General features: G+C 45.5%; 1 protein-coding gene and 1 non-coding gene across 4 annotated transcripts in view; both read right to left on the bottom strand.

The window, feature by feature from the left end:
* Positions 1-15,113, bottom strand: part of CECR2 (CECR2 histone acetyl-lysine reader) — a 178,427-nt gene that overhangs the window by 120,051 nt on the left and 43,263 nt on the right. The gene's annotated exons all lie outside the window — the stretch shown is intronic.
* Positions 1,659-1,720, bottom strand: LOC120361090 (U7 small nuclear RNA). Its single transcript, XR_005577450.1, has one exon. It is a non-coding gene; the product is annotated as a U7 small nuclear RNA (small nuclear RNA).

Here is a 15,113-nt window from a genome sequence, read left to right as displayed (position 1 = left end):
ACAGACAGAGAAAGAGTTCCATGTTCCAGTCAGCAAGGCAAAAAAGAGGCCGAGTAATTGGGGGCGTGATAAAGCTGAGCCTATTTCACAACGTCACGGGAGCTAGGAAGCCCTCTGACAAATCTTTCAGCTGATGAAGGCTGAATGACTGATGACTATTTTAGCTTTTCCTTTTAAAAAAAGTGAATAAATACAGACTCCCCCCCAACACAGTTTTACATACATTCAAAAAGCAATCACGCTGTTCATTCTGGGGCTGTCTGTATACAATTTTTTTCCTTTTTTCAACGCCGTACTAACTCCACTTATATACAAACAAGTGTAATTCTTGTTTTTCTCAATGCAATCAATCCCATTCATATATACATACATGCAGACACATGCATCGACACACGGGCACAGGCCTCTCTAACAGACTGATACTCCCCGTGCCAGCCTATGCATTTTCTCTCTCATGCAAATCCCTCCAAGTCGAGTGGGATAGTGTGGCTCCCTTGCGTTCTATTAGAAGGTGAGCTAATATTCCACGGTGTCCCGCTAACATCCTACTCAGCCACTCTGCCGCTGACGGGCTTTCACCGTTTTCCACTTTAGGCCACGGAGAACCACGCTACAATAGCCTTCTTTGTCCACGTGCCATTGCACAGTAGTTGCTTTTGCCCTCATCGATTACAATTCCAGGACTGGCATCACTGGAGCAATCAGAGTACACACCCACACCCACACCCACACCCACACACCCTTTTTTTTTTTTTTTTTTTTTTTTTTTTTTGAGACGGAGTTTCGCTCTTGTTACCCAGGCTGGAGTGCAATGGCGCGATCTCGGCTCACCGCAACCTCCGCCTCCTGGGTTCAGGCAATTCTCCTGCCTCAGCCTCCTGAGTAGCTGGGATTACAGGCACGCGCCACCATGCTCAGCTGATTTTTTGTGTTTTTAGTAGAGATGGGGTTTCACCATGTCGACCGGGATGGTCTCGATCTCTTGACCTCGTGATCCACCCGCCTCGGCCTCCCGAAGTGCTGGGATTACGGGCGTGAGCCACTGCGCCCGGCCCAGAGTACATATATTTATGTATTTGACATTTTAATAAGTATTACCAGATTGTTTTTCAAAAGACTGCCTCAGTTTGATGTTTTTTAGTAACATCTAAGAGCATTCCCTTTCTTTTCCAATCATAGATATTACTTAATAATTTTTGCCGGTCAGATCTTTGCGGGTCTTTTTTTGGTCATTAAGATGTATTCTTTTGTGACTTACTGCCTATTCATATCCTTCGCCCACCGTTTCACCGGGCTGTTTGTATTTGACGGTATTCTCTGTCATCCGCTTTGCCAACGCTTCTTTCTTAAATCTGTTGCTTGTCCATGTTATTTTTACACCTTAGAATGGGAGGTTAGTAAGCTAGGGTGTACCACCACCTATTGGTATAAATAAATCTTTACCGCAACACAGCCTTGCCCATCCGTTTCTGTAGTATGTTCAGCAGGTGCAATAGAAATCACCTGGCACTCCAAGTCTAAATATTTAATATCTGACCCTTTACAGAAATAACTTGCCAATATTTGCTATACAGAACATCAAAAAAATAAAAAATAAAAAGTGTTTCTTCTCCCACGGAACTCATGTTCCAAAAGGATTTTTTATTTTTAATTTAATATAGGGCTTTCTGGCAAAAACCGGAAAGCCTGCTAGACAAATTCTAAAAGAGCTGTAACACTCCAAATGGATTTTTATGTGTTTTATTCATTGCTAGAAAAATATCTAGCAAGTAGTACATATTAATTTTCAGAATTGGCCCGGCGCGGTGGCTCAAGCCTGTAATCCCAGCACTTTGGGAGGCCGAGGCGGGTGGATCACGAGGTCAAGAGATCGAGACCATCCTGGTCAACATGGTGAAACCCCGTCTCTACTAAAAATACAAAAAATTAGCTGGGCATGGTGGCGCGTGCCTGTAATCCCAGCTACTCGGGAGGCTGAGGCAGGAGAATTGCCTGAACCCAGGAGGCGGAGGTTGCGGTGAGCCGAGATCGCGCCATTGCACTCCAGCCTGGGTAATGAGAGCGAAACTCCGTCTCAAAAAAAAAAAAAAAAAAATTCAGAATTAATGCAAGGCCTTCTTGCTTTTATATATATGTATATATCTATAGTAGATATAGATATATACATACTTAAAAAACCGTGTAGAGATGGGGTCTCACTTTGTTACCCAGCCTGCTCTCCAAGTCCTGGCCCCAAGTGATCCTCCCACCTTGGCCTCCCCCAGCACCATGTCCAGCCAAACAGTATTAAAAAAAAGAAAAGAAGAAATGTTCTTAGCCATGTACAATTTCACTGTGAACAATTAGTAAGAATTAACGCAATTGTTTTTCAGCTGAAAATCACCCCCATAATAAGGACGGACCTGATGTCAGGGTTGTTCAATCTTTTGGCTTTCCTGGGCCACAGCGGAAGAAGAAAAATTGTCTTGGGCCACACGTAACATACACTAACACTAATCACAGCTGATGAACTTGAAAAAAAAAAAAAATCTCGTAATGTTTTAAGAAACTTTATAAATTTGTGTTGGGCCTCATTCAAAGCCGTCCTGGGCTGAGTGCGGCCTGCGGGGCGTGGGCTGGACAAGCCTGCCTTATAGGAAAACATTTTGGGCTCATTTTGATGTTAAGTTGTTTTAAGAGACTCCATATACATGGCGCTAAGGACAATTTACTCTCATTATAAACTACTTTTCAGTAGACAAGCCTGATCAAAGTGGTCGAATATTTTCAAGCTAAGACACGTGATGAGAAGGGAGAACATTTTCCCCACCACACTTCTCGATACTATACAGCTTGTCTACAGTAAACACAAGATAAGCCCTGCTCAGGTTGAAAGGGACTCATTTTAGAAATGTTCTGTTTGTAACGCGTGACATCTGGGACATTTCTGTTGTTTAGCTTCCAAGCACTGCTTTACAATGCACTGTGATAATGCTGCATGTTTTATTTGGCTTGTTAAAGAAATGCATTTTTAAAACCCAAAATATAGTGTACAATCCTTTCAACTTTTCTGTTCATTTGAAAGTTTTCATAATAAAATATTGGGAGGAAATACTCCTAAATCACAGAAAACAATTTTCATTAACATTTAAGTCTCATTTCTATTACTCCACAAAGGACACTTTGTCCTTTTAAATTATTAAATTACAGTAAGTGACATCCAGCTTTCGAATTCATGGTCAACATCGGTTAGCATTCACACTATACATCCTTGAAGTCAAGGAAATTTTTCTTTCATCTTTGTAGACACTTAGGGAAAACCGGCATCACTCCTAGTGAAAAGCAGTGATATTCACCTTGCATTTTCAAGTCTGACAAACTTTAAACACCTTTTTTTTAACCCTATACCATTTAGAAATTTCTATGGCCAGTGAACACCTTGGTAAGTCAAAGCTTCATCCAAAAAGAAGTCATAAAAAAGTAGGAACTCCTTACGAAATATGTCTACAATGAGAGACTATTAAAAATCGATTTCAGGTCCTCGATGATGGTATGGGTGGGAAGGTACATGATGAAAAAGAAGTATCATATGATCCAAAACACATCAAGGAAGTGTATGTGTGTGAGTTCCAATAAGCTGGAATTTAAATGGAAAGGCTGAAGTCACAGCAAGTGAATGAAAGGCGGCCCCTTTAACACTTGCTCCTCCAGTCCGGCAACTCCCAGCAGTTGGCTGGAGACGAAGCTGGCTGATCCTGCGGCGCTTCAACAAAGGGACGAAACAAACTTGAGTCCCCGGGGCCCCCCTCCCGACAACGCGTGAAACAACTTGATAAATGATTGCTCTGTCAGGGGACGAGGAGATGGAGACGTCTGGGAGCAGAGGGGGAATGTATCTCATTTAGGGGGCCCAGGGGGAAGGCGAAGTCAGGGAAGGCGGACCAGCAGACGCACAAACACTCAAGCAGAGAACTGGAAACACACACCAGACGAGCCAACAGCATCTCCGAGAGCTGCAGAGCCCTGGCAGAGGCCGGCTCTCCCCAAGTCACTGGGATTTGAGGAGGGAAGTTTTCACCGTCCACAACCCATTCTCCAGCTTCAGAAGGTGCTGCTCTCCTATTACCTCATTCATTCACCCGGGGATGACAGAAAATCCCAAATCCCTTGCCCCACCCCAGCTCCTGCCCGAAGATTGCTGACTCAGGCCTGAAAGCCAGAGGGGCAAGAACCCAAGGCTGAGCTCACTGAAGGAAACGTGAATGACCCTGAGACAGAAACAGTGGGCGTTCACATCTGGGGCCCAACACTTACCGTTCTTCTCCTTCGCCCCCTCCTCCAGAGTGTGAGCGCCCACTATTTATATAACCTATTCCCGACCGAGGACTGATACTGGTCCGGCAGGACTTCCCTGTCTGGGGAAAACTCCCTGGTGACAAACTCAAGTCAGCCCTGCACGGGCATTTCAGAAGTAGGCACAGAGGCACCTCGACGGTCAGAATTGGTAGTACAAAAGCAGTTTCCCAAAGGGTAGCTGGTGGATTCAGAAGGGGTACTCTGGCAGCTGAAGCGTCTGATGAGAGACCATTAAGGAGGTTTACAAGTCAAAGGTGGGACAGGCAACCCACCACCCAGTTTCTTGTTTCGTGAACTAGAGACAGCTAATGTTGTTGCTATTCACAGAAGCACTGTGTTGTATTAATTGTGCATAGAACTTTATTTAAACGCTGACTTAAGACTGGGCTGAAGGTGACGTAATTTAAGCTGACGGCAAATGGTCTATCAAGAAACTAAAGCTCAGAATTTATCTTGGCTTTGCCTAGTACCCTTGGAGGACAACTGATAAATCATAGCTATGACCCTCAAATCTAATTTATTACAGTTTGTTTTAGAACATCTAATGTACTCGTTTAATTTGGCCAGAGAGACACTGTATATAATCTAAGGAACAGGATGACTGTGAGAAAAATCAGTTTCACTGGATTGAGCCGGAAGCTCCTGCTCCCATTGGTTTGATTGTTTGTTTTTGAGAATTAACAGAGCTCTCGGGAGGCTACCGCAGGAAAAATGTTTGCGGCCTGGCCAGAATTTTCACTGGAGCAAACAAAAACAGGGCTTCCTAATTCCCCAGACATCCTTCTTGTCAGGTTACACAATTCAAGAGGCGCTCAGGGTTTCCGAAACTTAGAGAGAAGAGACACTGCATCACAGATCTCACCTTGAGCCCGAGCCATTCCCATGAGCAATTCACAAAAGTGTGATCTTGCAATTATACAACCCGGTCTCCAAATTCTCCCTTCCTTTCCAATCTTTCTGTCAAGGTCTGAGTCTTTTTTTTTTTTTTTTTTTTTTTGAGACGGAGTTTTGCTCTTGTTACCCAGGCTGGAGTGCAATGGCGCGATCTCGGCTCACCGCAACCTCCGCCTCCTGGGGTCAGGCAATTCTCCTGCCTCAGCCTCCCGAGTAGCTGGGATTACAGGCACGTGCCACCATGCCCAGCTAATTTTTTGCACTTTTTTAGTAGAGACGGGGTTTCACCATGTTGACCAGGATGGTCTCGATCTCTCGACCTCGTGATCCACCCGCCTCGGCCTCCCAAAGTGCTGGGATTACAGGCTTGAGCCACCGCGCCTGGCGAGTCTTACACATATAAGCAAATTCCTGTTCATGGACTAGTCAGTTTCATGGAATGCATCAGAAACTAGTAAACCAGTAGCGGGCAGCAATGCTTGCTTTGGTCTTCAATCTGGCTTGTTTGTCACTGGTTATCCAACATAAAAAAAAAAAAAAAATCAGGTCTGACTGATTCACAGTTCTTCGTGACTCGGCTGGCACTATCAGGCGGCTGCCTCTTGTACTGCACACGGGTCCCCCAGCTTATCGACTGCACATCAGGCCCCATCGCCTTCATTAAGGTACCTGTCTGGCCCTGCAGGCGTCTGCTTGTTTTTTTGACAGCAGCTCTACAACATGAATGAGTAGCAGGTGAGTGTGGACTTGATGTGTTCCATCCTCTCTTTCCATGGGTCCCAGATGATGCTGGCTGCTCTCCTCAAGTCCCCGCTGACTTCACACTAGCCTTTCACTGTAACACCCAGGATTTAACAAAATACTTTCTGACTAGGTAAAAAGACGACACTCACCGCCTTTATTCTGAACAGTAAAGGCATCCCACCCCCAAAATGACTACACAGAGAGAGTACTCAAGAAAATACAAACAGAACATAGGACAGGAGAGACAGCTTAGCTACGGGGTGGGGAGGGGGCTCTAATCCATGGTTGGGGTGAACTTATTTCCAGACTGCTAGGAAAGTCATTAAAGCAACAATCTCATGGGTTAATGTCCAAAAAGAAAAGTTAAGTGTTTGCCCTGAAGAATGTCTACCGCCACCCTGCAAAGCAGCGAATCCTAAAGCAAGATTCTTGGGCTGCCTGCATCAGAGTCTCCAGAACCCGGCCTCGGAAACTGCATTTCAAGCAACTAAATTCCACCACAGTTGCCTCGAAGAGTGGGTCTGCACGCCAGCTTACGCTCTCCTGGACCCGTCCCCGCCTCTGCTCAAGCTGACTTACGTGGGTGGCCTCTCACCTTCACAGAACAACAGTCACACCATGTTCTCCCAAGAGAAGCAAAAGGCTTTTTTTTTTTTTTTTTAACCTTCATGGATAGAAAAGCGGCTTCACACATAGGAGGTACTACTTAGCTAACAAAATAAGTTACCTGACTCTGTGCCTTACTTTGAAACATCAGGGGAAAAGGTCTGACGAAATCATCTCTAGTGACGTTGGTTATATTCTAGCATCTGTGTTATGCACTAGGGAACTATTTCTCAACCTATTTTTCATTACTACCGTTTTAAGAAATCTTTTTAGATTCGCTCCTCTTGTCCCCAAACCATGACATTTTATTACAGAAACAGGTTGTATATTGCACAAACCATCATAATAGTGAAGCTTTTTTCATCATCTCCCCACAAAAGAACCGATTTTCAGCAACAGCGCCTCCTTGATAATGTATTAAACTGTATTTGGATATTCACAGTAAAATACCCAAATATCCTGTCGGAGGCTGGGCACGGTGGCTCAGGCTGGTAATTCCAGGACTTCGGGAGGGCGAGGTGGACAGATCGCTTGAGTTCTAGAGTTCGAGACCAGCCTGGGGAACACAGAAATATCCTGTATCTACAAAAAATGCAAAACTCAGCACGGCGGTGTGCACCTGTAGTCCCAGCTACTGGGGAGGCTGAGGTGGGACAATTGCTTGAGCCCAAGAGGTCAAAGCTGCCATAAGCAGTGATCCAGGCCCTGCACTCCAGCCTGGACAACAGAGCCAGAGTCTGTTGAAACAACAATAACAAAGAAACAAAGACCGAAACAACGTGATGACCGGATATCATGTAACTCCAATCCTTAATGTTAACTTCTTTGACCAAATCAACATAATGGTTTGAGATGACACGTGTTACTGACAACCTTTAAAATGCCTTTATCAGTTCTACACATAAACATTCCCCAAGCTGGGTATGACACTAACAGCACTCCTTCAAAATCTATCCACTATCATTGGGACAGACTTCATATGAAAAGTGTTTTTTTAAAGATTTTTTTTTTTTTTTTTTTTTGAGACAAGAGTCTCACTCGATCGCCAGGCACCAAGCTAGAGTGCAATGGCGCGATCTCGGCTCACTGCAATGGCGCGATCTCGGCTCACTGCAACCTCCGCCTCCTGGGTTCAAGCAATTCTCCTGCCTCAGCCTCCCGGGTAGCTGGGACTACAGGCGCACGCCACCACGCCCAGCTAATTTTTTGTATTTTTAGTAGAGACGGGATTTCACCATGTTGACCAGGATGGTCTCGATCTCTTGACTTCGTGATCCACCCGCCTCGGCCTCCCAAAGTGCTGGGATTACAGGCTTGAGCCACCGCGCCCGGCTTTTTTTTGTATTTTTAGTAGAGGCGGGGTTTCACCGTGTTGGCCAGGATGGTCTCGATCTCTTGACCTCGTGATCCACCCACCTCGGCCTCCCAAAGTGCCGCGATTACAGGCTTCAGCCACCGCACCCGGCCTAAAGATTTTTTATAAACAGCAATATGAGGCCTTCTTCACACACATACCGACTTTAACCAGAAAGTGATACTGTCCATATCGGTTCAAAGAATTAACTCTCCAGTTTGCCAATGACAGAAGCATTCCACCCAAAAATCAGCGCACTGCTGAGGCAACCAAAAACCCAGCACATGAGGTGGGGATGTAGCTTCGTGGTAGAGCGCACGCATAGAAATTTATCGGAAAAATACCATACAGCATGTGTTGTATTTACCAGTAACAATAAAGCATCTGGCTGTCACCCACACTGACATGGAAAAGTCTCTGTTAAACCCACACTCAGAAAGACAGATAGGGCCAGGTGTGGTGGCTCACACCTGTAATTGAAGGGTGAGGTGGGAGAATGATAACGAAACATGAAAATTAGCTGGGCACGGTGGCGCCTGCAGTCCTAGGTACTCAGGAGGCTAAAGTGGGAGGGCTGCTTGAGCTCAGGAGTTGGAGGCTGCAGTGAGCTTTGATGACGTCATGGCATTCCAGCCCGTGCAACAGAAGAAAACCTTGTCTCTTAAGAAAACAAAAATCAAATGTTAGCGAGGAAGTGGAAGCACTGGAATCCTCAGACCCTGCTGGTGAGAACGTAAAGTCACACAGTGACTCTGGAAAAGTCTGGCAGTTCCTGAAGAGGTTAAACACAGTAATGATATGACCTGGAAATTCAACTAGATATAAACCCAAGAGAAACAAAAACCCAGGAGCACACCAACAACTTTTAAAGGACTATTCACAGCAGTATTATGCGTTAATAACCGAAAAGTAGAAACAACCGAAATATCCAACAACTGATGAAGAGATGGACCAAATGTGGCATTAGCCATGTAATGGAGTAGTATCTGGCAGTAAAGGAACGAAGTACGACTACCTGCTACAATGTAAATAAACCACAAAAACACTCTGCCAAGTGAGAACACCCGGCGCAGAGGGCCACAGTGTGACTGCAGAATTCCACTTGCAAGAAAGGTCCAGAGTGGCAAATCCATCCAGGCACAAAGGTTAGTGGTTTCCGGAGGACGGAGAAAAAACTGAGTGTGCCTGCTAAAGGGGTTGGGGGCTTGGGGTGATGAAAATGTTCTGAAATGGACCGTGGTGATGGCTGCGCACTCTAAATATACGAAAACCGCTGAACCGTATGCTTTAAATGAGCTAATTGTACGGCTTGTGAATGTGTCTCAATCACCCACACCCCTCCCCCAAAAGATCTATGAAAAAATAACAAGGGAGACCAGAAAATGTGTTTGATGGTACAACAGGCATCAATAAGAACTACCATTTTCGTCTTTTTTTCTCCATTTTATGTAGTGCTCCAATGATACCATTCAAAATATAAATAAACTTTTCTATACTCCTATTTCAATGTATTGAATTCAGGTCAAACAGCAGCATAGAAAAGCAAGGAACTGGTAGTGGTTATTCAAGATCTACATGCAAATAATTTTATGCTATGGCTCCAGAGGAAACGGATCACTTTTAGAGATGATGACACTCAAAGAAAGATAAAATGTTTTGAGGAGTGTTCTAGACCATAAGTTTACTGAGAACAGGAACCATGTATGTACAGTAACTTCTGTGTCAGGCACTATGATTAATGCTTTTCATACAGACGATAATCTTCCCATCAACCTTTTGAGTTAAGCATTACTCTTCATTTGAAATCGCTCCAAACCAAATATCCTCAAGACCAGAACGGTTCAATTAATTACTGTAAGTTTCAGTTTCCTGACCTGTGAAAGAAACAACAATCTTACACACATGAGAGTTGTAAGAGCTAAATGAAATAAGGTTTATTAAGGGACTGATTAAATGGGCATTCAAATTTCAGGGTCTGCTTTTTGACCCCAGCTTTAGCAAAAATAGATATTAACATTCAGAAGCCAGCAAAATGTGTGTGGGTGATCAGAGTTATGATCGCGACTCAACTGTCAAGTTCGCCAGGATTCACTTTCAGTTGTAAGCACTTGATCATGCAGCATGCACAAGGAACTGCAGAGACGGCACACTCGCCAACGAGATGCTGCCGTGACCAAATAAAACTAACAGAGTTAATCTGGCTTCATGATATGCATTAGCATAATTACGGTAAATAATTCAATGTGTATAAATAATAGGCAATGACTGACCATAACTATTATGAGTTTCCGGGGTCCTTTGAGAGCCAAAGAGTGAGCTGTTTTCAAAAACAGCAAGAGATACTGCAGCCACGACCCACAGGGACATGCAGCGTTGTTCTCCTCCCCAGTGGGTGTTTTCAGAGCAGCCTTGGCTGGATGCTGAGAAACACCTCAGTACAAGGCAGGCTTAGGATGGAACACTGCAATCTGACAGGATGCCCTGGCCCAGAGAGAAAGCTGGCAGAAGGAGAAGGAAAATCAATCACACCCTGAGAGGCAGAAGCACTGGGGTGTGTGGTGCGGGTGGAGGTGGGAGAGGGTTACAGATAATTGCGTGTGATGCTGATGGAGGAAAAATTGGCTGATAGAGCATCTTGAAGAATTAGGAGATGGAATAAGTGTGCCAGATGGAAGGATGGCGAAAGGACATGTGTGAACAGAGGGAGGGTGCAGAAAGGTGGGACCGCTTCTCCACACGCACATTTGCAGCGTTCATCAGGAGCCCGTGCACACCATTTCACTACACAGACGCGGGCATCGGTGACGGGCACTTTTCGTATAGAACCGTCCTGAAGTCTCACAACTGTAAGAGGCCTGACCTAGGAACGAAGTAATGTAGATAAAATGGTCACGGCAGCATTTCAGAAGCCAGACGTACAGAATGATGTGAATCAAGTTCCAGTGTACCAACCGTAAATCTAATACAAAGGAAAACTATCATCAGCCCTGTGGTAAAGAAAGAATATCCCGGCCGGGCGCGGTGGCTCAAGCTTGTAATCCCAGCACTTTGGGAGGCCGAGGCGGGTGGATCATGAGGTCGAGAGATCGAGACCATCCTGGTCAACATGGTGAAACCCCGTCTCTACTAAAAATACAAAAAATTAGCTGGGCATGGTGGCACGTGCCTGTAATCCCAGCTACTCAGGAGGCTGAGGCAGGAGAATTGCCTGAACCCGGGAGGCGGAGGTTGCGGTGAGCCGAGATCGCGCCATTGCACTCCAGCCTGGGTAACAAGAGCGAAACTCCGTCTCAAAAAAAAAAAAAAAAAAGAAAAGAAAGAATATCCCTTATAGGAAACGAAGACCCTCGTACGCTGTTGGCGGGAATAGAAACTGGTTTAACCTCTATGCATAGCGATTTGGCAATACTCTCCAACTCTCTGTCCTAACTAAACTATTTTTCTCCTAAGGAGAAAGTCCTTCCCTGGAGCCTGCACTCATAGTGGCTTATTCTTCCACGGGCCATATGGGACTTCTTACTGCCGCTCTCACCACGAATGAAACCATCGTGAGACTCGTCCAATCAAGCTCTAATTCTCCGCTGCTCCCTGTTACTCACCAACCTACCTGTTTCCGTATAAGGAGTTGTAACCTCCTTCTCTCCCTCCCACCATCAGCCTGAAGGACTGGGAAATCCTTACTCAGAACTCATCAGGCGCTGTACTTTTTATCTTCCACGTCACGTCCACACAACTGTAGCACCCCACTGACAAAACTGACTCTGTATAAGCTAATCCAGAGATGCTGTCCCTGTGAGATCTTTTTTTTCTTTTTGGTAGACATGGGGTTTGGCCATGTTGGCCAGGCTGGTCTTGAACTCTTGGCCTCGAGTGGTCTGACCACCTTGGCCTCTCAAAGTGCTGGGATTCCAGGTGTGAGCCACCGTGCCCCACGTCCCTGCGAGCTCTTCATACGCTCTGCTCTCAAATTCTCACCTCCTGTCTTTTATCTATGTCACATGTCATTCATATACAAAATACCTATTCTGACCACACTGGAATGTCTAGTCCAGGTAATACTGTATTTTCTTCCAATCTGTTAAGTTCCCGTCAGCTATTAAGTCTACCATGTACTTACTGAGGACCTTCTTTAAATACTATACCAAGCACCGTGCAGAAAATTCCCCTCCAAATCCACCCTAGACCACCGCCCCGCCACCGTGACCAGTCACTCTGGTCATTGTCCCCGTTACTCCAGATTCTCCTCTACTGCAACAATCTTTTACGCCTCCATGCAAAATCACAACCCCGATGAACAATTATTGCATTTTTCTCCTACGCAGTTATCTGAGTACTAGAAAAGAGAAATGAACAATAGACTCACACATGTACACTGGTACCACTATAAGCTATCTCCAACGTCAAGCAAGCTCCACAAGCCCTCTACTGTTCTCCGCGAGGTCACTCCAAACATTTGTCTCTCTTGAGCACATTACCCACCATGCCTGTTCCCTGAGCATTCCCAGATGACTCTGCCGCCTTTACACACACACACACACACACACACACACACACACGCACGCACGCACGCCTCTATTCTAAATGTCCACTAATAAAAATACGAGCTTTCTCAGCTGGGTGCAGTGACTCACACCTGTAATCCCAGCACTTTTACAGGCTATGGCAAGAGGATCTTCAAGCCCAGGAGTTTGAGACCAGCCTTGGCAACATATGGAGACCATTTCTGGAAAGAAAGAAAGAAAAGAAAGAAGGAAGGAAGGAAAGAGAAGAAAGGGAGGGAAGAAGGAAAGAAAAAAACTTTTTCGCTAGGAACAAACTCAGTATTTCGAAAATTTTTATTTTGAAATAAGGGGAGAAATCATTATGCTTTTATCTTGCCTGACTTATTTGAACTGTATCTCAGGATAATCAAATGTTTGACAAGAAGTTTCTCTTTATAAGGCCGGGCGGTGGCTCAAGCCGGTAATCCCAGCACTTTGGGAGGCCGAGGCGGATGGATCACGAGGTCGAGAGATCGAGAACATCCTGGTCAACATGGTGAAACCCCGTCTCTACTAAAAACACAAAACATTAGCTGGGTATGGTGGCGTGTGCCTGTAATCCCAGCTACTCAGGAGGCTGAGGCAGGAGAACTGCCTGAACCCAGGAGGCGGAGGTTGCGGTGAGCCGAGATCACGCCATTGAGCTCCAGCCTGGGTAACAAGAGCGAAACTCCGTCTCAAAAAAAAAAAAAAAGAAGTTTCTCTTTATAAAGATACTCCAGTTATCTTTGAAGAAGGAATGACCAGAATTTAAACTATCACTATTGAATAAGTACTGTGCACTTTGAAGGTACTAACGTTAAAAACGTCGCTATGCTACCGTGCAAGCCCTGGAGACAACGTATCTAGGATCTGGCTAATAACCATCGAGAGCTGCTCACATCTCAGAGACAGCAGACATTACGTGCACTACTTCCATCATGTCTATTACGTATTTGTGTTCCCCGAAAATAAGTCTGAATTTTATCAAATTTAACCACCAATTTATCAACATAGAGGAAACAGAAGAACATGTTAAATGATTCAATGGAGACAAATCAGCAACTTCCAAACTGGGAAAATCTACAGAAAAAGAGAGACCTGGTTTTTCTTTTTTCTTTTTTTTTTGAGACAGAGTTTCGCTCTTGTTGCCCAGGCTGGAGTGCAATGGCGCGATCTCGGCTCACCGCAACCTCCGCCTCCTGGGTTCAGGCAATTCTCCTGCCTCAGCCTCCTGAGAAGCTGGGATTACAGGCACACGCCACCACGCCCAGCTAGTTTTTTTGTATTTTTAGTAGAGACGGGGTTTCACCATGTTGACCAGGATGGTCTTGATCTCTCGACCTCGTGATCCACCTGCCTTGGCCTCCCAAAGTGCTGGGATTACAGGCTTGAGCCACCGCGCCCGGCAACGAGACCTGGTTTTTCTAAAACAAACCGCAAGAAAAAGGGGAAACCTACACAATAAAAAAATAATTTAGGCTGGGCAGGGTGACTCATGCCTGTAATCCCCACACTTTGGGAGGCTGAGGTGGCAGATCACTTGAGGTCAGGAGTTCAAGACCGGCCTGGCCATGTCCCGAGTCTACTAAAAATACAAAAATTAGCTGGGTGTGGTGGCACATGCCTGTAGTCCCAGCTACTTGGGAGGCTGAAGCAGGAGAAACGTTTGAACCCAGAAGGTAGAGGTTGCAGTGAGCCAAGATCGCACCACTGCACTCCAACCTGGTCGACAGAGACTCCGTCTCAGGAAGAAAGGAAAAAAAAAATTAGAAGAACATACCATTTTTAACATATGGACTTTATCTGAACGTGAATTTAAACAAATTGCAAAATGTGGGGAGGGCTATGGAAATTTGAAATTTGATGACATTAAGGAATTCTTTTTTTTTTTTTTTTTGAGACGGAGTTTCGCTCTTGTTACCCAGGCTGGAGTGCAATGGCGCGATCTCGGCTCACCGCAACCTCCGCCTCCTGGGTTCAGGCAATTCTCCTGCCTCAGCCTCCTGAGTAGCCGGGATTACAGGCACGTGTCACCATGCCCAGCTAATTTTTTTTGTATTTTTAATAGAGACGGGGTTTCACCATGTTGACCAGGATGGTCTCGATCTCTTGACCTCATGATCCACTCGCCTCGGCCTCCCAAAGTGCTGGGATTACAGGCTTGAGCCACCACGCCCGGCCAGGGAATCCACTCTTAATCCAAGTCTCATTTACACGTATTTGCTCTGTGTGCCCAAGGCATGCTTTTGCACAGTCCTGTTCCGATCAGTTTAGTTGCCTTTTCTGTTGCTGTTGTATGAGACAGAGTCTTGCTTTGTTGCCCAGGCTGGAGGGCAGTGGCACGATCTTAGCTCACCGCAACCTCAGCCTCCCAGGTTCAAGCGATTCTCCCGCCTCAGCCTCCCGAGTAGCTGGGATTACAGGTGCCCGCCACCATGTCCGGCTAATTTTTGTATTTTTATTAGAGACAGGATTTCACCATATTGGCAAAACTGGTCTCAAACTCCTAACCTTGTGATTCGCCCCACCTTGGCCTCCCACAGTGTTGGGATTACGGGCGTGAGCCACTGCGCCTGGCCTGGTTGTCTTTAACTTATTTGACTTTTCATACTCAGCACCTAAAAAACCTGACATGTTCTAGGCCCTCAATAAAAATG

This window comes from Saimiri boliviensis, chromosome 21 (assembly GCF_048565385.1).
Source record: "Saimiri boliviensis isolate mSaiBol1 chromosome 21, mSaiBol1.pri, whole genome shotgun sequence".
NCBI classification, from domain to species: Eukaryota; Metazoa; Chordata; class Mammalia; order Primates; family Cebidae; genus Saimiri; species Saimiri boliviensis.
This window is presented reverse-complemented; position numbering and strand designations above follow the sequence as displayed.